General features: G+C 48.8%; 1 pseudogene; it reads right to left on the bottom strand.

Annotated features, from left to right (window-relative positions):
- Window positions 1-10,936: 10,936 nt before the first annotated feature.
- Window positions 10,937-19,191, bottom strand: LOC118657886 (annotated as a pseudogene).
- Between the last annotated feature and the right edge of the window lie 3,627 nt (window positions 19,192-22,818).

Genomic DNA, 22,818 nt, shown 5'->3' with positions numbered 1-22,818 from the left:
TTGAAGACTGGATAATATTCCATTGAGGGGCTAAGGCATAATTTACTTAACCACCCTACTCTTTTGGGTCTCATTGGACAGTTTCTAGTTTTTATATTTAAAAAAGCTGAAGTGCGATTCTCTGTGCATTTTCTTTCTATCCTCTCGTGAATTATTTCCTTAAGAAAACTCCCAGGAGTCGGTTACCTGGTTCAGAGATCTGAGCCTTTAGGGCACTTGCCCTGTCCTGCTGACGGCTCTGCAGAAGGACCCCGCACCATTCCTTGCCACCAGCAGTGGGCGAGGTGCCAGGTTCCCCCAGCCTTGCCCGCATGGGTGTTCCTCTCCTCTGATTTAAAAGGTGTAACATGGTTCCTTGGAGTTTTTAATGTAGCTTTGATGCCTAGACAGCTTCAATACTTCCCACCATTTGTTTACTATTCTGTATTTTTTCTGTATGAATTGTGTGCTCCAAGCTTTGTTCATTCACTTCTTGGGGCCTTGGAAATAGTTTATGTTTTATATGAGATATTTGCGTATATGGCACGCTCCGCTGGGTAGTTTACAGAGAGTTGAATAAAGGGACAGCTTATAGCCATGTGGACGAGGTGTAGGGAGCAAGTGAGGATGGAGCAGCCCTCTGGGTGAACAGTCTGCCCTGACCACCTAATGCCTCAAGAAGCAAAAAGGGAGCAGGTACCAGCCCCCATAAGAGTTGGGGTCTGAAGGGGGCTCCCTGACAGGAACTGTGGCTTTGATGCAGGGGCCCCGCCAGCCCAAGGTGACTCTACATGGAGGGAGCCAGGGGACTAGGCACCTACCCTCACTCTGCTCTCTCCCTCCCCTCTCCTGCTGGTGCCTGGAGCTCCCAGCACTGGCCCCAAACATGCACTTCCCAAATTGTGAGGTGATTTTAGGAGGTTTGTGGATAAAGATTTTTCAAAGTTTAATAGTTATGTGTTAAATATGCATACACATTAAATGCTTATATTTATGTATGTAATAACATATAAGATCCATTATTTCACAGATTTAAAAAATGTTTTTTATTGATTTTTAGAGAGCAGAAGGCAGAATGAGAGAGAGAAACATCGATGTGAGAAAGAAGCTTCCATAGGCTGCCTCCTTTCATGCTCCCTACCAGGGATCGAGCCCACAACCCGGGCAAGTGCCCTGACCAGGTGTTAAACCGGCAGCCTCTCTGTGCATGGGATGATGCCAAACCAACTGGGCCACACCAGCCAGGGCTTCACAGATTTTTTTCTTGTTTTGTATAAGGCTAAACTGTATACTTGATTTTTAAAATGGACTTGATTTGGTGGACTCCATGGAATGAGAGAATACATGGCAAGCAGACTGAAGTTTGGGGAAATGGGCTCCCCTACAGGGACTTCCCCACAGCATCTGACCCTTTGATCTCCTGTGTACACGCACACACGCACACACGCACACGCACACACACACACACACACACACGTGCACCCTGAGGTAACTATCCTGGGATGCCAGTGTCATTCTTGGACCAGTTCCTGGCCAGCAGTGGTCACTTGCTCCTGATTTCTGAGATCACAAAGGGGACGCAGGAATGCAGTGGAGGGCTGCTGAGCCCCATCCACGTTTCCCCTCATCTGACTAATAGGGGAGCCAGGAAGGGAGCCCCGTATTTGCTTGTGCTCATTGAGCAATGAACCAAATGCTGCTGGGCTACCCCTAAGTCCCACAGCCCTAAAACTGGCCCTGGGATGAAGGGTCTCCCACAGCAGAGCCAGAGGGATGGAAGAAAGGGGAGCCAGGCTGGGCCCTCATTCAGGTGTGGAGGGAGGACGGGAAGTACCATCTCCTTACTCCATCTCCCACCCCCTTGGCTTGTGGGGACATCCCAAAGGATGCTGCACAGCTCTACCTGGTGATCAGTAGCTGACACCCTCTGCTTTCCCACCTGGGGAAGTTGGTTAAAGGCCCTGCCCCCAATTCCTCACCCCCGGAGCCCCCACCCTCAGAAGGAGCGGCACTGACGGAACCGTTCAGTAGAGCAGGCCACTTGGTGCTATCGCCTCCTCTCCCCGGGGGGCGTCTGCTCCTCAGAGAAGGCCCCTGGCGTGCACCTCTGTGCAGGGCATCCACAGGACAAACCAGAGGCTGTTGGGCAAAACACAGATTACATTATGATTTATTATGTTACACAGAGAAGTGGCTTGCCAAAATTTCTTTGATAAGTGGCCATATCTTTTAGGAGAGTGAACAGGTGGCAGGTTTGGAGCCGTGCACACTTGAACTTCGGGAAAGCTTTGCTGTCCTCAGCCCTGTGGGCACAAAGATTGGACATCCTGGTTGCGGGGGGTGGGCCCAGATTATGCCTGTCTGATCCCCCTTCATTTTTCAAAGTAACTTGGTTTGAGCAATAAATTCTGGTCACACTGCCCACAGGGACATGTGACCAGTCTCCAGAAAGGACATAGAATCTGGGGACTGGAGGGGATTTCCAGACGTCTTTCAGTTCAGTATCAAGCAGAACTCAAAACCCCACATCCAACCCCTGCCCTTGCCCCTGTCGGATCGATGGTACAGCTGCTGCACACCCAGGCTACATGGTACGGCCTATTGCTCCTAGGCTAAAGCTTGAGCAGCATGTCACTGTACTGAACACTGTAGGCCAGTGATGGCGAACCGTTTGAGCTTGGCGTGTCAGCATTTTGAAAAACCCTAACTTAACTCTGGTGCCGTGTCACATATAGAAATTTTTTGATATTTGCAACCATAGTAAAACAAAGATGTATATTTTTGATATTTATTTTATATATTTAAATGCCATTTAACAAAGAAAAATCAACCAAAAAAATGAGTTTGCGTGTCACCTCTGACACACGTGTCTAGGTTCACCATCACTGCAGTGTAGGCAATTGTAACACAATGTGAGTATTTGTTTAGAAAAGGTAGTAAAAAATGGTATCCTATATAGTTAGCATAACCAATGGACACAGACACGGGCTGTGGGGGCTTGCCTGGAGTGGGAATGGCTGGGGGGGCGGCAATCGGGAAAAAGGAGACATATGTAACACTTTAGACAATAAAAAAGAGATGGCATTCTATATAATAAAAGGCTAATATGCAAATGGTGCCCTCGACCGGGAGTTTGACCAGGGGGCGGGGCCGGCCTGCCGACCTCCCACGTCCCCTCCCCCCGGCCTCCCCGGCCTGATTGGCCCTGATCGGGGCAGGCTGGCCGGACCCCACCCGTGTATGAATTCGTACCCCGGGCCTCTGGTAAAAGATAAAGATGGCCCCCCTGTAAAGGGCACTCACCGTGAGGGGAGCTGCAGGACTGGAAGCTGTTCCAGGTGCCTCAGTGAGTGAAGGTGAGGCCTAGGACATGGTGCACACAACTGTAGACCTGATAACCACGGAACACTTAGGCTACACTAAATTCAGAAAACAACAGATGAAATCACACACAAGAGCAATACGCAATCAGGAGGCGCGGTAAACACGAGAGGCACGAGGCTGCTGCTGGCATAACGGCATTCAGTTAGTCTCACAGCAAACTTTGTAAGTAGAAAGAGTACATTGTAATGAGGAACATACAGTAAATACAAAACCAGTGCCATAGCTGTTTATTACGTTAGCGAGTATCATGTACTGTACGCAGTTGTCTGTGCTGTGCTTTTGTACGCCTGGCAGCGCAGTGGGCTTGTTCACACCAGATCACCACAGACCCGTGAGTAACGCTTTGCGCTACCACGTGATGGTGGCTGAGACGTCACTAGGCAGTGGGGATTTTTCACCTCCATTGTAATCTTCCGGGACCACCATCGTATATATGCGGTCCATTGTTGACGGAATGTCGTTATGGGGCATGTGACCATGCCAGATGCTGGAAGCACAGTGGCGCTGGGTCCTGGCCGTCCGTGAGAGTGCGGTGGGTTTGTGGGACCGTGTTCTGAGCTGAGGACACAGAGAAGGAGTGGATGTTCTGTCTTTGCTGGGAGCGGGGTGGGGGTGGGGGGGTGCGCTGCAGAGAGGAGCAGCCCGGGAGCACAGTCCTGAGGATGAAGCAGCCTTTCCATGGTGGGCAAGATGGGAAGGGCTTCCCAGGCCAAGGCAAGGGCTTGAGCAAACGCCCGAGGTGCCTGAGAAACATGCAGTGGGTGGGATGGGGAGCTGGTGCAGGCTGGAGAGTCGGTGCTGAGAGGTGGGTAAGAAAGCGCTCTGGTCTCACAGACTGGCTGAGTGGCCAAGTTATTTCACTTCTCTCAGCCATAGTTTATTTATCTGTATAATGGGAATAATATGACCCACTTCACAGGGTTTGTGAGAATTAAAGGATATATTGGATGTAACTCAGCCAGCATGGTGTCTGGCATATACTACTGTACATGCTAACAAAATGTAAATCATGGCACAGTTTCTGCTACTACTAATAAAAGTGGGCTCTTCTTTTCCAAAACATATGGCTTGAGTCACTGGAGTGAGCTGGCAGTGGTCCACTCCCGAAGCAGGTCTGGCCTGATTTCGTTTAGGAAGATGCTATCTGGCGCAGGATGTGAATGGAAGAGCGCTCATAGGCCTGGCTGGCTGGCTGGCGCATCTGTTGCCATCTTCCTCTGACAGTTGCATCCGGCAGCAGCGTGGATCTGACATCAGTGAATGCATTTATTAACTACATTTTATTCTATGAATATTTATTGTGAACCTGTTATGTGTCAGATCCTGGGTCCAATGTCTGAGAAGAATATGATGATGAGGCAGAGAGAGGAGAGAAAAAGCTCAATTCTTTCCAAAACTGAGTTTATCAAATCAGAAGTGTCTGGAGACCATAATTTAGCTGCTTTCTGTTCCCCCGTAGCTGGAAGCCTGGTGAAGGGGAGAAAGAAGGTGTCTTTCAATGTGCCTCTTTTATTGGAGTGTGAGCGCCTCAAGAGTGACCACTGTGGAGACCAGGCCACGTGTCCATTTGGTTGCCCAGCAGATATTTATTGAGCACGCACTGTGTGCCTAGCACTCTTTAAATGGTCTTTGAGATAAGAAGAGGCTCTTTCCTTGTCAAATAGACTTGGAAAGAGAAAGGTGGGAAACCCATGGACCTGTGTTGTCGTCTATGATGGAATCAAATGCTACTCAGGGGAGTGATGGGTGGGGAAAGGCTGGGGGAGGAGGCCTCCACTCCTGTTTACAGCTCTGTCTCTATGGGAGTGTGTTTCCCTAAAGGACAGCGTACTGGTCTCTCCCATCCAGGGTGCCACATGTCACTGGGGGGGGTGGGGTGGGGTGGGGGGTTCATTCTGTTCATGCAAAAAGCATCTACTTACTCTCCCCTCACTCCACATGCACGTGAAATCAGTCTCTACAGAACCAAGTTTATCCCCTTGTATTTCATTGAAGGAAACGCTGCCTCAGACATGTGGAGCAGACTAAGGAGTAATAATGAAATTAATTTAGTAGTGGCTGTAGCCATCATGTTTGAGTACTTATAATATTCCAGGCAAACAGGTGCTTTTCACACATCCTCTCATTTAGTCACACAACAACCATGTCATGTATGTACTGTCATCTCCATTTCACAGACAAGAAAAATTGAGGCCAAGAGAATGGGTAAGTAATCAGGCCATGGTCACAGAGCTGGGAGTTGAACATATTTCTCTCAGGCTTCAGGTGCCTTCACCCCTGGTCAAGGAGTAAACTTGACCTTCTTCTCCCTTCCCTTCCTTCCCTTCCCTTCCCTTCCCTTCCCTTCCCTTCCCTTCCCTTCCCTTCCCTTCCCTTCCCTTCCCTTCCCTTCCTTCCCTTTCCTTCCCCTACTCTCCTTCCCTCCCTTTTTCTCTTTCTTAATGATTCTTCAGTTAACCAAACCAGGCTTAGAAACCCTGATGAGTCCTGGCCAGTGTGGTTCAGTTGGTTGGAGCATCATCCTGTGCATTGCAGTGTTACGGGTTTAATTCCTGGTCAGGGCACATGTCCAGGTTGCTGGTTCAATCCCAGGTCAGGGCACATGTGGGAAGCAACCAACTGATGTTTCTCTCTCTCTTTCTCTCTTCCTCTCCCTCCTTCCCCTTCCTTTCTTCTTTCTCTAAAATTAAAACAACAAAGAAAACTCTGTGAGCTTTCTCTACAGTGAGGCTGCTGAAAGGGTTAACTCTGGCCCGGTGCTCAGAGATGGATGCCTTGGCCTTGGGAGGCCGCTATTAGTCCTCCTTTCTAATTAGAAATCGCCACCACTGGCTTTCATCCCCGTGCTAACCAGAAGAGTGTGTGCGTGTTTGTGTGCATAGCTCTTTATCTCCATTTCCTGTTTCATATTTAATTTGGTATTTTTTCCAGTTTGTGGATGTGGAACATGTGTAAGGTTGGGACATGGTCTGTTAGTAATCATTCCTGCATTTGGGGGTTGGCTTGCTCCCACTGAGACCCACCAAAGGCTTGTGAATCCCAATCTTCCTGCCTCGTGTAGTTACTGTGTGCCATTCACCCTGGTTTCTGTAGGGACTGCCTTTGGGGCAGTGGTTTTGCCTTGCAGGTTGCTTTCTGGAAGATCTGGGGTGCTTCTTGTGTGGGGAGGGGTAGCATGGCACCCTGGCGAGGGGTTAATATAAAGACTGAGTGCCCTGGGAAAGATACCCCCTGGTGGTCAGCTTTTTCCAGGGTTGGGTGGAACTCAGCACCAGACCTTTGTTCCTCCTCAAGGCTGGAGAGAGTCATGATGCGCACTCTGTGTGCGCTCTCGGACCTTGCTCTGAGGTCAGGGAACCAAACACCTGGCCTGGACTCCCAGGCGGCTCTGAGCATAGCCTTACAGACCCCATCATGGAGTGTGGGGTTGAGGCCTCATGAGCGAGAATGATGGCCCTGGGGGCTGGGAAGCTCCGCCTTCTCACCAGTTCCTCCTCAGCCGAGGAGGGCGTCTGGTGAGGCAGGTGGGAGTCCTGTTGAGCTTTAAGGGTCCTAGGGACCCTTTCCTGCATCATGGGTGAGGATTGGGGTTCACAGCTGCTGTCCAGGGGCCTGCCCAACAGGCACCCTGGTCTCCCTGATGGTAACAGCCCTCACCCTGCTGACTTGAGCTCAGCACTCTCCTGGGAGTTTCTGAGCCACTGGAATTCTTTTGTAACGGGGCTCTCATTGCTAAGGATTATCTCATGTATAGAATGAAAACAGAGGAATTGTAGAATGAGAGTTGGAAGGGAAGCTTACCAATCGGTCTGATCTGAGAGGGCCGGGACCTGGGGTCTCAGAATGTGCTTGGGGGGCAGAAGGAGCGGCTTGGACCCCTGACCCTGCACAGTTCTGCATGGTGCACACTTGCATTTATTAGGCAGAGGGTCATGGCTTTCACGAAATTCCCAAGGGGTCTGGGGCTTCTTAAAAAGTTGAGAATCGTTGCTCTTAATCACTCCCTCCCCTCACCAAAGAGCGCTGTACAAAAAGGGCCCACAGGCCCTAACCGGTTTGGCTCAGTGGATAGAACGTCAGCCTGCAGACTGAAGGGTCCCAGGTTCGATTCCGGTCAAGGGCATGTACCTTGGTTGTGGGCGCATCCCCAGTAGGGGGTGTGCAGGAGGCAGCTGATCGATGTTTCTCTCTCATGGATGTTTCTAACTCTCTATCCCTCTCCCTTCCTCTCTGTAAAAAAATCAATAAAATCTATTAAAAAAAGAAAAAGGTCCCACAGAATATGGTAGGAGTGAAGTTCAGAGGGCACAGAGGGGATATGGGCAGGTCCAAGCACTTCTCCATCTCATACTTTCACTTAATTTTTGGTGATGGGAGGGGGATACACTTAGAAGGTGGATGAGGCAGAAACAAACAGTTCGTGTTTCTTTTCAGACAGGAGTAATCCATTTCTATTATTTGCTCTTAGCTGTGAGGATACACAGGAGGAGTCTCAAGTCTAAAGAATTCCAGCCAGCCCAGACGCCCTGACTTTGAATAATCCATTATAAGAGTACAGTTCCTTTTATCACAATATTCTTATCTTCTGTTTGTTTCTGAGCCGAACAGAAATGCCCTAAGCTACACCCGAGCTGCAGAGCTTCTAGACCAAAGGCTACTGTTTTCTTCCTGCAGGAACCCTGGGGTGTTTGGGGGTTAAAAGGCCTGGGCCAGCCATGTGTGTTTAAAAAACAAGGCTGATTCCGCAGCCAGTGGCTCCAGCCTGACTCCATCCTGCTGTTAATGGAGGACAGAGGACCACTTATAGCTTCCTCTTCACCCCATAACAAATAGCCCGTGTTCCCCCAGGCCTTCCTGAGCACCCCCCCCCCCCCCCCCGCCTCCCTGTGGTGGCAGCGCAGGCCTGTTCTGAGTCTGGTTTCTCAGGAGGGCCCTGCGGTCAGCCCGTCAGCCCCCACACAGTGTCAGGCCCAGCTCCTCTCTGTGATAAGGCCCGAAGTAACTGCCTCAGCAGGGTGGTGAGCAGGTTTGCCTTGCCTCTGTCTTGTCTTTGGCCACTCCAGAGCCTCCTGGGCAGGGTGGAGGCCTGTCCTGCCAGCAAAGTTTGCTTCAGTTTTGAGCATAGGCTCCTAGGGCACCCCCTCTGGGAAGTCTTCCATGACTGCTCTAGCCCAGGTGGGTTGCCAGGTGGGTTGCATTCATCTAACACATGCACTCCTTCTTTTGGTTTGGTTTTGTTAATCCTCACCTGAGGATATTCTTTTCCCAGTGATTTTTTTAAAAGAGAGTGGAAGGGAGGGGAAAGACACACAGAGAGAAACATTGATGTGAGAGAGACACATCAATTGGTTGCCTCCTGCATGTGCCCTGACCTGGGCTGGGGATTGAGCCTGCAACCGAAGTATGTGCCCTTGACTGGAATCAAACCCTTGACCCTCAGTACAAAGCAGATGCTCAAACCACTGAGCCAGGCCAGCTAGGACTGTCATGCATCCTTTTATTTTTAATTTTTAAAAATACATTTGTATTGATTTCAGAGAGGAAGGGAGACGGGGAGAGAGAGATAGAAACATCAATGATGAGAGAGAATCATTGATCTGCTGCCTCCTGCACGCCCCCCACTGGGGATCAAGCCTGCAACCCAGGCATGTGACCTCCTGGTTCATAGGTTGATGCTCAACTACTGAGCCACACCAGGCGGGCTCCTTTTTTAATTTGAGAATCTAAGGGAAAAGAGGTCAGTGATCCTGACTAAATAGTCAGGTATTGCATGTTTTAAAAATTCTTGCAGCAGCCCTAGCCAGTTTGGCTCAGTGGATAGAGCGTTGGCCTGCAGACTGAAAGGTCCAGGTTCGATTCCTGTCAAGGGCACATGCCCAGGTTGTTGCCTTGTTGTTCCTCTTCACCCCATAACAAATAGCCCGTGTTCCCCCAGGCCTTCCTGAGCACCCCCCCCCCCCAGCCTCCCTGTGTGTGTGTGTGTGTGTGTGTGTGTGTGTGTGTGTATAAAATTCTTGCAGCACACCTGCGTGCCTGCCATGGCACACCAGTGGAAAATCGCTGCCTTAGTGATTCTTCTGCCCGTGGTGTTGGCAAAGATGGAGCATCCAAAATGAACTCCATGGCTGGCAGCTGGTGCTGGCTGGTGGTTGGGACCTGAGCTGGGGCTGTCACCAGGAGCACCTTGGCTCCCCGCTATCTGGTCTCTACCCATGGCTTGGGTTTCTCACGGCATGGGGCTGGGTTCCAGAATGTCAATTCTGCCGTGTACTATTTTTTTTTTTTTTGGTATAGAAAAGGTGGAAATTTATTGAAGAACAAGTACAGACTCCCCTGTGGGGAGGGGGAAAGAGTCCCCTGCCATGTACTATTGAGCAAATGCAGTCACAGGGCAAGTCCAGATTCAAGGGGATGAGAGACAAGCTCCACCTCTTGATGTGGGCGGGGCATGTGTGCCCATGCAGGGAGCGGAATTGAACTATTGAAGATTGACTCCATAAATATTTCAATATAAATACAGTTGGAGCAGGAGTAGGTTTACTGTTGTTCATATGAAAGATAATACAATAATTAATAAATAATAATATAAGAATAAACTGTTTTGCGTACTTACAATGGTCAACCTACTTTTGCCCACAGTGTGTGTGTGTGTTCTTAGTCTTCACATATCTTTGTAAATAGGTGGGATTATTTTTGTAGCTTAATTCCTAGAAGGGAGTTGTTGGCTTACTCGCAGCGGTTCTCAACCTGTGGGTCACAAACAATGAAAATACATCCTGCATTAATATATTTACATTATGATTCATAACAGTAGCAAAACTACAGTTATGAAGTAGCAACGAAAATAATTTTATGGTTGGGGGTCACCAGAACATGAGGAACTGTATTAAAGGGTCGCGGCATTAGGAAGGTTGAGAACCACTGGTTAAGGGATACACATTTTTAGATGGGAGGGGGTTGGGGGCTAGGTGAAAAGGTGAAAGGGATTACAGAGCACAAATTGCCAGTTATACAAATAGTCTCGAGGATGTGAAGTGCAGCATAGGGCATATAGTCATAATATTGTAATAACTGTGTATGCTATCAGACGAGGACTAGATTGATTGGGTGATCCCTTTGTAATGTCTACAAATGTCTAATCACTATGTGGTACACCTGAAACTAATCTAATATTGTATGACAGCTGTAATTGGAAAATAAGTTAATATTTTTTGTTCTGAAGCATTTATTTAATTTTTTTTAAAAAAAGAATCATATACGCAATGTTGAACAAATTGACAAAACTGGTGCACAGGTACCTGCAAAAGGATGCACGCTATTTGTTTAGAGACCAGCTGCCTCCCAGTCACACTTCCTTATTCTTGATATAAACTGGAGACATATACTATTTTAAAATAACACTTTTTAAATAGTAAAATATACAAGAGATTCCCGAGCATAACAAAAATATCTTGGAAATATGTGGCCATTTGAAGTATAAAAGAGCCAGTGGCATGGTTGTAAAAGTATGGCGTGAAGGGTTAGGAACAGTATACACCGCTCTGCCTTTCCCGGCGCATAACCACACATCCGTTCAGTGGGTACACGTGCCAGAGGCGCACGAGGTGCGCAGGACGTGCAACTTGTTTAGCGGCCGGTGCCCTGAGCCCGGTTTGGGTTCATCCTTTCCAAATGGTCCTCCAAGGCTTCCGGATTTAATCTCGTCTGCAAAATGACTCCTCCTCCCGTCGAGGCCTCCGACTGAAGGCAGCCTCTATCTGGTCTTTTTCTTTTGTAAGTTCATCAAAAAACCATTCTGTGTCCATCAGGGTCCTGATTTTCGTGGGCGCCCAGCCCGGCTCGACAGTCTCGCCGCCCTTCCCCGCCCACACACAGGCGGGGCTCCCTGAGGCCCCAGTTCCGGGGAAGAGACAGGACTTGCATGGGTGTCGGTGGCTTTTTCTGAATATTTTTTTTTCGCTTGCGAATAGGAAGAAACTGGAGTTGTTTTCTTGGATTGGTACCTTGTAACGGAGACACAGGAACAGTATCTACATCATCCAAAAGTACATCAAGTCGAATCGGACTGCTTTTGATTTTGCTAAGAGATGACTAAATCCTGGGGACAAAGTTTCCTTAGGAGGGAGTGCTCTCTGGACGATAAGCCGATAAGCCGCAGTCACGGGTGCTGACCTCTCTCTCTTGTCGGAGCGCGGGATGTGCGGTTGGAAGGTGGCAGGGATGGCGGCTCTGCGCGGCCCAGTTAAACCTCCTGTGTCTGCGGGCGCATTTCTCGGGACGGATTCGCACCCACTTCCGCCTGCTGACGCGGGAGGGTCCTGTGGGAGCTCGCGAATTATGGCGAAGAGTTAACATTTTCATGTTCCACTTGCTTGACCTGAGCCTCAAGTTTTGAGATTGTTCTTTTCAAATCAGAAATCTGAGTCTGTGCACCAAGCGATGTCCTCCGTTGTATTTAATGCGTGGCTCCCTCTTTCCTGTTCTCTTCCAAGGGACTCCTACTCTCCTAAAACATGAAACATTTTGTTTTCCTGTTTCAGTCTGGCGTCTGGTCATCTGAGCGTTTGCAGGCATTCTCAAACGCTTCCTCCGGCTCCTGCAGCCTGGACTGCAGACAATGCTGTGCTGTCTTTTTCTCGGTCACCTGCTCTCATTCCCTCCAGGCGAACATTCCTGCAGGATTTGGGGGGCACTGCTGGCTGCACCCAGGCATTCTCTGAAGCCGCTCACTTCTCTTTCTAGTAGGTTATTCTTACTTTCCAATGTCTTAACACCACTAGTGGCTTCACGCAGAGCACCATCTCATTGGCCGCATCTGTCTCCGGGAATTTGATGGGTTTTCTTCCGATCTTCAGCTGCAGAAATCTCTTTTGCCTCCAGCTTCTGTTTCAAGCTGTTTATTTCTGATTCATAATGAGCTCGAAGATCCCTAGCGCCGGGCGTGCTGTTCCTTCGGGCTCTTCAAAGGCTCCTTGGGGAAGCGTCTCCTCACTCCCTGGAAGCTGGGACGACTGACCGAGGCTGCAGTTAGCGTGACAGGCTTTCCTCTCCCACCGTGTTGACCGAGATGTCGTCACTAGTGACATAAAGAGGCCGAGGGAACGTGGACCCGGGCCTGCTTTCGCTTGGGAATGCGTGATTTTCCCGAGAGCTTTTGCAGGGCATTTGGGGAGCCCAGACAACTGAGAGGTGACATTACTTGGGAGAAAGAATCTATGTCAGAGTGACCGACACACTGGGCTCCAGAACAGAGTCTGGGAGAAGGAGATGGTGTTGTGGAGGGTGTCCAGAAAGCCAGGCGGCCGCGTCCTCGCCACCTGCTCACTTGGCTTCACGTTTAACGTGGGGTCCAGAGTTGGCACCAGGCTTGTTGCCACTCGGGGGAGGAGAGCGGGGCAAAGGGCTTGTCTGTGGCCGCGGGCAGAGAGTGGTACCTGTCCTGCTCCTCCAGGCCCCAAAGCTCAGGCCTGTCAGGCCTGCAGAAGAGAAGCGAGAAGCGAGAGAACAAGTGTTTCTAGAGTAACATTTGTACCTAAAGAAAATGAAATGCGGGAAACTCTAGCCTTTGCCTATCTGAATACGAAAAGTTGCATGTGGACGGGAAAAGGTTCACATGAAGGCCTTACCATGGAGGAGTTTTCCCTTCATGGTCCGAGTATTTAAAATGGAAATATATTACAAGTCAAGATCAACTCGCATAATTTACAAAATTTAAAGACAACCATTTCTTTGTGAATAGTACAGACTTGTATGGAAGCAATGTAAAGAATCCAATAATTGAAATATTTATTGAGCATCTACTGTGCCAGGCTGGGCATAGGGAGACTGAGGCCCAAACAGGAAAATCACAGGAAGTTAGAGGGTGGTGAGCACTCGGTCAGTAAAATTTAAAAACCAGATAGAAGGGAATATGTAGTTGGGGTTGGGGAGGGAGGAGAGGGTGGTCTGGCAGGTGCTGGTTTTGGACAGGGGTGGTCAGGGTTGGCTCACTGTAGGGTAACAATGAAGGAGTTGGCCATTTTAGCCGCATATGAGGCAGTTCCCATACAGGGGGAAGAACATTCCAAGTTCAGGAAGCAACCCATGCAAAAGCCCTACAGTGAGAACTTACCTGGCGTCTGTGGGCAAACAGCCTCCCTGCTGAAGCAGAGAATGGCAGAGAGCAGCAGAGCATGAGGTCAGAGCTAAATTAAAATTTTTGAAAAAGGCATACACGTCTCCAATCTGGACAGCCGCCGCAAAATTGTATTTGACAAAGCTGTTCCATACACAGAACCCTCGGTGCGAGCAGGAGTGCTCTTTCTCCCTATGCTCACCAGTGCTGGGCACCCTTAGGTCTGATCAAATAATGGAATCAGCATCCCTCCCCTGGGAACTGGCCTTCAGACCACTTCACAGCCAGCATTCCCTTTGGCTTAGACCACATTCCACTTGCTAAGACGATTATCTTTCCCCCCAGGGCCCGCCCAGAGGATTCTCCTCCCAGAAAAAGCCCACCTAGGGTCCTTTAAAATCTCTCACTCCCCATCCCTCGGAGCTGGTGCCATTTTGGGGCTCAGACCATCCGGTTTTCCAGATCACCTACTTCATAGTTCTTTACCCTTTTGGCCTCATGCTTGCCTCCTTCGGTGACTCTAACCATCCATTGTCTTCATCTCTGTCAGTCCGATGGGTGCAAAACGGCACCTTGTTTCTATGATTAGTGCTATTGAGCATCTTTATAATGCTTCATTCTTCTTTATACTTGAGAGATTAATTTGGGATACAACCATGAGTTTCCTATACTCCAGGCACCATCAAAGAAATAGGGAGGTGACTTGGGGGTTTGAGGGGAATGAAGACTCCCTAAGACAGTGATGGCGAACCTATGACACGCGTGTCAGAGGTGACACGCGAACTCATTTTTTTGATTGATTTTTCTTTGTTAAATGGCATTTAAATATATAAAATAAATATCAAAAATATAAGTCTTTGTTTTACTATGGTTGCAAATATCAAAAAAATTCTATATGTGACATGGCACCAGAGTTAAGTTAGGGTTTTCAAAATGCTGACACGCCGAGCTCAAAAAGTTCGCCATCACTGCCCTAAGAGGACTCTGAATCAGAGCCTCATCGAATTGCTTGCTGCCTGCCTTTGAGAGGGTTTCACAATGTTACTGAGCAGATTATTAACCTTGTGCTATCCTCAGGCTCATTACTTACTTGGAACGCTGTGTCAGAGGGCCCTGTCATACCCTGGAAAAGAATGTTCTGCATTTCACTGGGAATTGTGAGACCTGGTCTGAACCCTCAGCCCAGGGTCAGGGGCTGCACAAGCACATGGTTAGATGGTTAGGAATGAAGAGGGTAGTGAGGTCGGGGGACTAAACCTCCTGTTAATGCCCTCCTGTTAACAAACTTGGTAGGCTTTTCCTCTCCTGTATTCTCATCCTCCCTGCACACCCCCCTCCCCCCCCAACCACCACCACCACCACCACACACACCACAAAAAGATAAGAGGCTTCTAGGCAATGATGACGTTGATAGAATAGTCCATGGCTTAATTCAAAGACACTCACTGGCCAAGGCCGGTCCCACTGCTTTTCCAGCTCTAGATCCAAGCTTTAGTCTCCCAGACTTTGCACACTGACTAGCATGTCAGACGGTTAGGTTATAAGAGACAGAAAACCCAACCCACACTCTGGCTTAAGCAGGAAAAAACTGAAGATATTTATTGGATCATATACCAGGATGTCGGGTGGGCATGGGAATGGGTTGGATTCAGGGCTCAAAAATGACACCCGCCATCCCTGGACTCTCTCTTGGATCTCCCCTTCTCTCCTTAGACTTCTTGTGAGCAAGATGGTGGTGACCCGTGTATGGCCCCTTATCCTCGAGGGGTTAAGTCCAGACTGAGGGAGGGCCCGTTTCTGCCTTCCCAGCAAAGGTCTCTGGGGCCCAGGGGCTCTGGCTCCCCAGGGCCACTTTTCCATCCTTGCTGCAAGCCCCATGGCCCTGGGGATCTGGCACAGTGATGGGCTTGGGCTAGGACGTGGGCTCCTCCCCGACTTGAGCATGGAGGGGAGATGGACTCCAAACAAGCCTGGGAGCTGTTTCCTGAAGGCAGAGGAAAGAACATTGGGCTGTCAAGACCCAAAGTCCTTGGTTCCGCCCGGCAGTGTGGCTGAGAGTCGGCCCATGCACCAAGAGGTCACCGGTTTGATTCGTAGTCAGGGCATATACCCGGGTTGCGGGTTTGATCCCCAGTAGGGGGCGTGCAGGAGGCATTGATGGATGATTCTATCTCTCCCTTCTTCTCTCTGAGATAAAATAATAAGTGAATAAAAAAGTGAAAAGAAGCTTTGGGGGAGGGGGAATCCTTGGTTCCTCCATAGTGCACCTCACAAGGTCATTCATTTAGCATATAAAACTACAATGGGAGGGGTTTATGGATCCAACTAATTCTCAGGTAAAACTATTTCGTTTCATTCCGGGATCAGCAGCAGCAAACAAGAAAGTGCAGATAGTCTAAGAACAACTTCCCAGGATCCCTGGCTTCCGTGCTGGGTAGTGGTCTGTTTATCCACCTTCACTGAGTGGGTGAGGAAGTGCCCAGATGTGCTGCCTTCTCCGCCCTCTTGCCTGGGGGGGTGGGGAGGTGTCTGAGGGGTGGCAAGGCCAAGAAGGGAGGGAGAGGTTGGAGCCGGCAGAGATTGAGGGCTTCTTTTCAAAAGTCAATGACAGGATCCGTGTTTGTAAGATTGATTATCTTTATTGCAAATTACCTGTGTGGGTTTAGGTCAAGGGTATATATTTTCTTCAACCGCAGACCTAACTAGTTTGGAGAAGTGAAATGTCCTCTTTGCCAGGTGCCCGGGGATGTGCTAACAGGCCCCATGGGATCAGTAGCTCCTGTTACACCTTTCATGGTTTGCTTTTTTGTTTTTGTTTTTTAGAGAAAACTCAGGTTAAATATTTGTTGTAGAGAAAAGGGATGCTGCTGCCTCCTCGGGCTTCTCCACCTGGTTGCTGTAGCCCCACTTGGTGCTGTAGCCCCACTTGGTGCTGTAGCCCCACTTGGTGCTGTTAGCTGTCTCATAGGCAGTCGCACGCACATAGCGTACAATCTGAAAGGTGCACAGTGCTATGTGGGAAGAGTCTGTTTGCCTCTGGGGCCCCTGTCCCCGCCACCACCCAGAGCCAGTCTGATGACCAGTTTCCATTGCATCTTCCTGAGAGAGTCCACACACAACCTCCTTTTCATAGAAAAATGGACCACACGCGCATTACTGAATGACCACTTATTCTTTTATTCTTTAAAACAAGACAAATAGAATTTTCCATCGCACTGACTTTAAAGCCTCCGAGTTAAGGCCACAGAGTTAAAGAGACAAACCAGACCTCACCTCCAGCCAGCGAACCTGCTGACCTCTCCTGAAAGCTCACTGGGCCCAGAGGCTTACACATCTGTGGGTTCTCTTCCTGGCGTGCTCCCCGTTCACAGGGCCTGCGCCTTGAGCTGCTTCCTAGCACGTTTCACCCAAAGTGGTTTCCCTCGGCATTATTGGACAAACTCCCTCTCGCCGTATTGGTCGTCTGGGTCCCACAGTTTCAGAAAATAAAGCCCAGCCTCAAGTTCAAGACTTGTCACCACGAGGGCGTACCAAAGCGGCTGGCTCAGAAGCTGAAGGCATTCCTGAAAGAAGAGGCCATTTCACTTCTCAGGATCCCTGGCTTTCGTCCTGGGTGGTGGTCTGCTTATCCACCTTCACTGAGTGGGTGAGGAAGAGCCCAGATGTGCTCCCTTGGGGAGCACGGCATAGCCCCCCCGTGTTCCAGGCCTACGTGGGGCCCTGGGATGAAGTGATGGATAATGCACACTCCTTTTCCTCGAGTAGCTTGCTGTAGCCCTGGGAACCGCCCGGTGCTGCTGTGCCAGAATTGCTCAGTGCCCCTCATGTGGGTCTCAGTTCCGTGGAGATGCCCCTGATGATCCACATTCATTTTAGACATAAAAGTTCTGCTGTGTTTGTCTAAAAAAAAAAAAATTCATTCTCTGGTCCCCTACAATGCAGCAGACAGAGGGATGTGGAAATAATAATACTGGTCATACTCTTCACTTACTGATGAGCAGAAATAATTGCTGTGCACAGGGATCGGGCTCCATCCCAAATTTTTCTATTTTTTGTTATGTTTTGTTAATCCTCACCTGAGCATATCTTTCCATTGATTTTTAGGGAGAGTGGGAGAGGGAAAGACAGAGAGAAACATCCATGTGAGAGAAACACACCGATTGGTTGCCTCCTGCAGGAGCCCTGACCAGGGCCCGGAGCAGGGAGGAGCCTGCAACCCAGGTACGCGTCCTTGACTGGAATTGAACCTGGGACCCTTTGGTCTGCAGGCCAGTGCTCTATCCATTGAGCCAAACCGGCTAGGGCCCAAGTTCTTCTAAGCTTTACCTCAAGAGAGCCCTCAGGTGGGCTGAGTGTTACGCTCATTTCACACAGGAGCCCTTGGCCTCAGAGAGAGAGAGAGGAAGTCGGCAGCTCCAGGTCACAAAGTTCAGGCTCAGTGGAAGCAGCCTTCACGCCACATCCTTCTGAGCCCGTGCCCATGCCTTAGGCCTTGTGCAAACCACTGCCCACCTGGTACTGGGAAGTCACCCACCCAGCCTTTGGCAATTTGTTATGAAGTAGAAGTATTTTTTGAAGTGAGCAATTTCTTGAAGACATCCTTGGTTCCCAGTAGACAGGTTCTTCCTACTGAGCTGGATTTGTGTTCCAGCAAGAGGTAGTAACATCATTATTTAACAAAAAGAAACAGCTCCATCAGTGTGTAGTCGGGCCATGAATTTTGTTCACACCACTCTCAGATGTGCAGAGGAAGTACAAGGTGTTTATTTAAAACTATAACTGATAAAAGCCCCACCCCACCTCTGTGTACTGGCGGGGAGGGGAGCAGGAAAAAAGACAACTTATAATGGAATCCGATTTTTTTAAACAGTCTCTTGAGATTTCACTCAGTCTCTTCCTGACCTGAGAGGGTGGGTGGGGAGGGGTGTGGGAGAATTCACAGTCTGGGGCGAGGGTCCCTCTGTCTTTGTTCTTGTCCTTGGGTGTGAGCTGGCGGGTGTCAGGGAGGACTAGTCCTGTCCCGGGCCATCCTGGTGTCTGCTGTACGTCGAGTCCCTTCCTTCCCAGCTCAGACAGTGCCTGGTAGGACATCATCCTTGCTGATTGAATTCTGCCGTGTCTCTGTCTGGCCCTCCATCTTGGTCCCTGGCAGGAGTTTCATCCTCGGCTTCTGGCTCCTAACTCAGCGTGCCCACCACGCAGGAACTGGAGAAGTCTCCAGCGGCAGCCCAGACCCTCTCCTCCTGGCCCTGCTGCTGGGCCCACTGTCCTCCCCAGCCTTGTGCTGTGTTGCTAGAACCCCCGCTGCTCACCATGGTCTCCTCACCTGACCCAGCTCCTGGTGCCTCTCTGAGAGAAAATTGGGGCTTACACACATACATGTCAACTTCTCGATTCTCCTGCTTGCCACCTGTTCCCCACAATCTGTGGGACGGGAAGGGTGGTCTCTCTTCCTTCCTCTACATTCTGTTTGTTTTCCCAACTCCACCTCCTAGCTAAGTCTTCATGGCCGACAGCAGGGAGAGACGCCTCGGCACAGCCATCATTCTCTCCAGAGAGGGACCATTCTACCTGCTCCCGCCTTTTCCTTTGATGCATCCCTACAGTGAGCAAGGGGCCAGTCTGACTGTCCCCCATGGAGCCACCAGGGCCAGCCTGCTGCCCGGCATTGCCACTCGGATGCCAAACGTACCCACACAGGCCATGTGGGCCATGTCCCCCTGGGGCCCCCCCACACACAGGCACAAGTGGTCTCTCTCACAGCTGTTCAGGAGGCTGCAGTCCTCTGCCTGAAGCCCTTCAAAGCCAGCCTGGTGTTCTGGGAGGAAGTCAGAGAAGAAAGCTGAGGCCTGGACCCAACTCCTAGACCCTCGCCCTCCTGGGGTGGGGGTGGGGAGGATCAGAAAACTCGCACAGAAAGATGCTAAAACAAAAAGCAATGCTCTTAAAAAGTAAGAGTCATTTTAGGTGGGGTGGACCTTCAAAAGCAGGTTGGGGTTCACTGTTTTCGCAACACCAGGGCTCCTGAGCAGCGGGGGTCTGTATAGTTTGGGTTTTGTTGTGGTTGGCGGGAGGGTGTTTTGTTAAAAACTTCATTTTTTCTGCTGGGAGGGGATTGGCAGCAAAAGTGGATTACCCTCACTCAGCACAAAGCAGAGCTACCAGGTCTGCCTAACGCACTTCTCTCTCTAAGCAACTCCCCACCCCTGGTCTCAGTGGCGTCTGAATCAGTCTGGGACGGTGGCTGTGCCTGTGGCAGGTACACTGCACAGATGCCAGGCCTGGCTTCCTCATTAGAATCCACCCAAGTCCTGGGTGCTGGGGTCATTGCCACCTACAAACCAGTCACCACAGCTGGCTGGTGTGGCTCAGTGGTTGAGGGTCGACCCATGAACCAGGAGGTCACGGTTTGATTCCTAGTCAGGTCACATGCCCAGATTGTGGGCTCAGTCCCCAGTAGGGGGCATACAGGAGGCAGCCAATTGATGTTTCTCTCTCATCAAACTTTCTATCTATTCCTCTCTCTTTCTCTCAAATCAAGAAAAGCATAAAAAAATAAAATAAAAACTCATTTAATCTTTCAAATACTTATACATTCATCTTAATTGAGATGCAGAGGCCACATAGAAGAGAGCTATATTTTTCAGGAACAAAATATTCCTGATTCATGGATGGGGCTAGAGATGCCAACATTTTATGGTGCCCGGAGTAGTGAATCTCAATTCTACACCTGGACAAGTTGGCCAGGAGCGCCATTTCCTGAAATGTGACCTTAGAGCTGATGTTACTAAAGAAGGAGCCGTGGCAGGAGGTGTGTGGCCCAGGGTCATATAGGCTTGGGCAGCAGGTGAAAGCAAAGTTAAAGTTAACCAGGCTTCTTATCTACTGGACTTCTCACCCCCTTCACATGCCTCTGACAGTAACACATCATTCCCGAGGAAGGGATGGAGTTATGCCCTTGCGTTGTACCCAGGTTATTACACCTGTTCTTTTCATTGCTGAATGGTACTCCAGTGTATGGATATACCACAGGCTGTTTATCTAGTCATCCATTGAAGGACATTTGGGTTGTTGCTGCTTTTTACAATTACAAATAAAGCTACTTTGAACATTCATGGACAGGTCTTTGTGTGAACATAGTTTTCATTTCTCTAGGATAAATACCCAGAAGTGTGATTGCTAGGTCACATGATGAGTGTGTTTAATATTATGAGAAACTGCTAAACTGTTTTCTAGAGTGGCTGGACCATTTTACATTTCCACTCTTCGTGTATGAGCGTTCTGGATGACTGGATAAACAGCCAAAATGGCCAGGGAGGACCATCCACTTGGTAGATTCAGTCTTTGGTTTTTAGCTGTACTAATACTTGTGTAGTGTTTTTCATTATGATTTTAATTTGCATTTCCCAATTGGCTAACGATGTTGAACATATTTTTATGGGCTTATTTCCATCCTCATATTCTCGTTGGTGAAGTGTCTGTTGAAGTCTTTGCCTATTTTCTAATTGGATTGCTTATATTTTTCCTGTTGAGTTTTAAGAGTTCTTTTTATATTCTGGCTGGATACAAGCCCTTTCTTAGAAATGTGTTTTGCAAATATTTTCTCCCAATCTGTGGCTTGTCTTCTCATCTCTTAATAGAGTCTTTCACAAAGCAAAAATTTTAACTTTTGATGAAATCCAATTTATCAATTGTCTGTCATGGATTGTGATTTTGGTGTCAGGTCTACGAACTCTTCACCTAAAATCTTCATGAAGAATTTTCTCTCATGTTTTCTTCTAAAAGTTTTATATTTTACATTTAGATCAATGATCTTTTTGAATTAATTTTTTATAAGGTGTGAGATGTAACGTATCTTTTTGCTTATGAATGCCTCAAATAATTATTCTAAGACTTTGTTGAATGCTCTCATTTATCCATTACTTTTTTTTTTTTTTTTTTTTAACACAGTCACCTTTTTCACTACTTAAATAGTAAGACTAAAAGTAGGGACCACAGCTTATGTTTGTTGGCATCTACCTCCGAACCTAGAATTCATTCATTTAACAAGTAGTAATTGATTACTCATTATGTGCCAGAATGATGCTAGGTGCTTAGATTACATCTGTTCTCATGTAGCTAATAACCTAGTGGAGGAGAAAGACAATAAACCAGTGACGGCGAACCTTTTGAGCTCGGCGTGTCAGCATTTTGAAAAACCCTAACTTAACTCTGGTGCCGTGTCACATATAGAAATTTTTTGGTATTTGCAACCATAGTAAAACAAAGAGCTATATTTTTGATATTTATTTTATATATCTAAATGCCATTTAACAAAGAAAAATCAACCAAAAAAGTGAGTTCGCATGTCACCTCTGACACGCGTGCCATAGGTTTGCCATCACTGCAATAAACAATGAAAAAAAAGATAACATTGTGACGAAGTGCGCAGAAGGAAAAGAAAACCTTACGGAGATAAAGACCAATGGCCAGGGAGGACCATCCACCTGGTTAGGGAGAAGAAGGTTATGTCTAAGCTAAGGTCTTAAGATCTGTGCTATCATTGTGACTGCCAGGAAGCAAGAGGGATGGGGAGAAGCCTAACTCTTTCTTGGTCCAGTTATTTGTCCATCTCTATACTGTCCACCTTTCAACTCTCACAGCTGAAGAAGGCTCTTGAAAATATTTACCATTTTTCATAATAATATAAAAAATGAATACAGTACAATATATCTCCTGACACAGAAATATATCCTCCACATATTACTCAGTGAAAAAAGACAGTTTTAGGAAATTGTTGCTTTTCCCTGCTGCCCCTCCCCATACCATCTTTTAGCCGCCAGAGTTCCCCAAACCCCTGATTTCTCCCCCTTGGTCGGAAGTTATAATGGGCAGTGATAAGGCTGCAGACGCTTGAGAGGGTTCCAAGTAGTCTCTATTGGTTACCGAACATCTGAGCTTTGTCACGGACCTCCCACCTGCACCCTCCCCCACTCCCGATTCTCAGGGCTACCTGGGGAGAACGCAGGTGTTCCCAGCTCATGGAGCTGAATGGCCAGACGAGGAGACAGTGGGCCCGGGGGATCAGGCAGGGCCCAGCAGAACCCAGCCCCAGAGGAGGAGACAGGGGCGTCCCCAGTGTCTACAGCCCAGTGTGGTTTTGTGGTTCCCTTGGATTTTGGATGTTCATAAAACAAGCTGCCAGCTGCCTGCCTGCCACGTGGGCGAGGCTCTGCGGGATGAGCGCCTTTTTGAGAGTGAAGTGGGCTGGTGGGGCCCAGCACAGCTGCCTGTGAGCCTCCTGGTTGGCTACCTGGAGTGCTCACCAGGCCAGGGAGGGAGACTCAGACTGCCAACTCAGG

This window comes from Myotis myotis, unplaced genomic scaffold (assembly GCF_014108235.1).
Source record: "Myotis myotis isolate mMyoMyo1 unplaced genomic scaffold, mMyoMyo1.p scaffold_m19_p_6, whole genome shotgun sequence".
Taxonomy (NCBI): domain Eukaryota; kingdom Metazoa; phylum Chordata; class Mammalia; order Chiroptera; family Vespertilionidae; genus Myotis; species Myotis myotis.
This window is presented reverse-complemented; position numbering and strand designations above follow the sequence as displayed.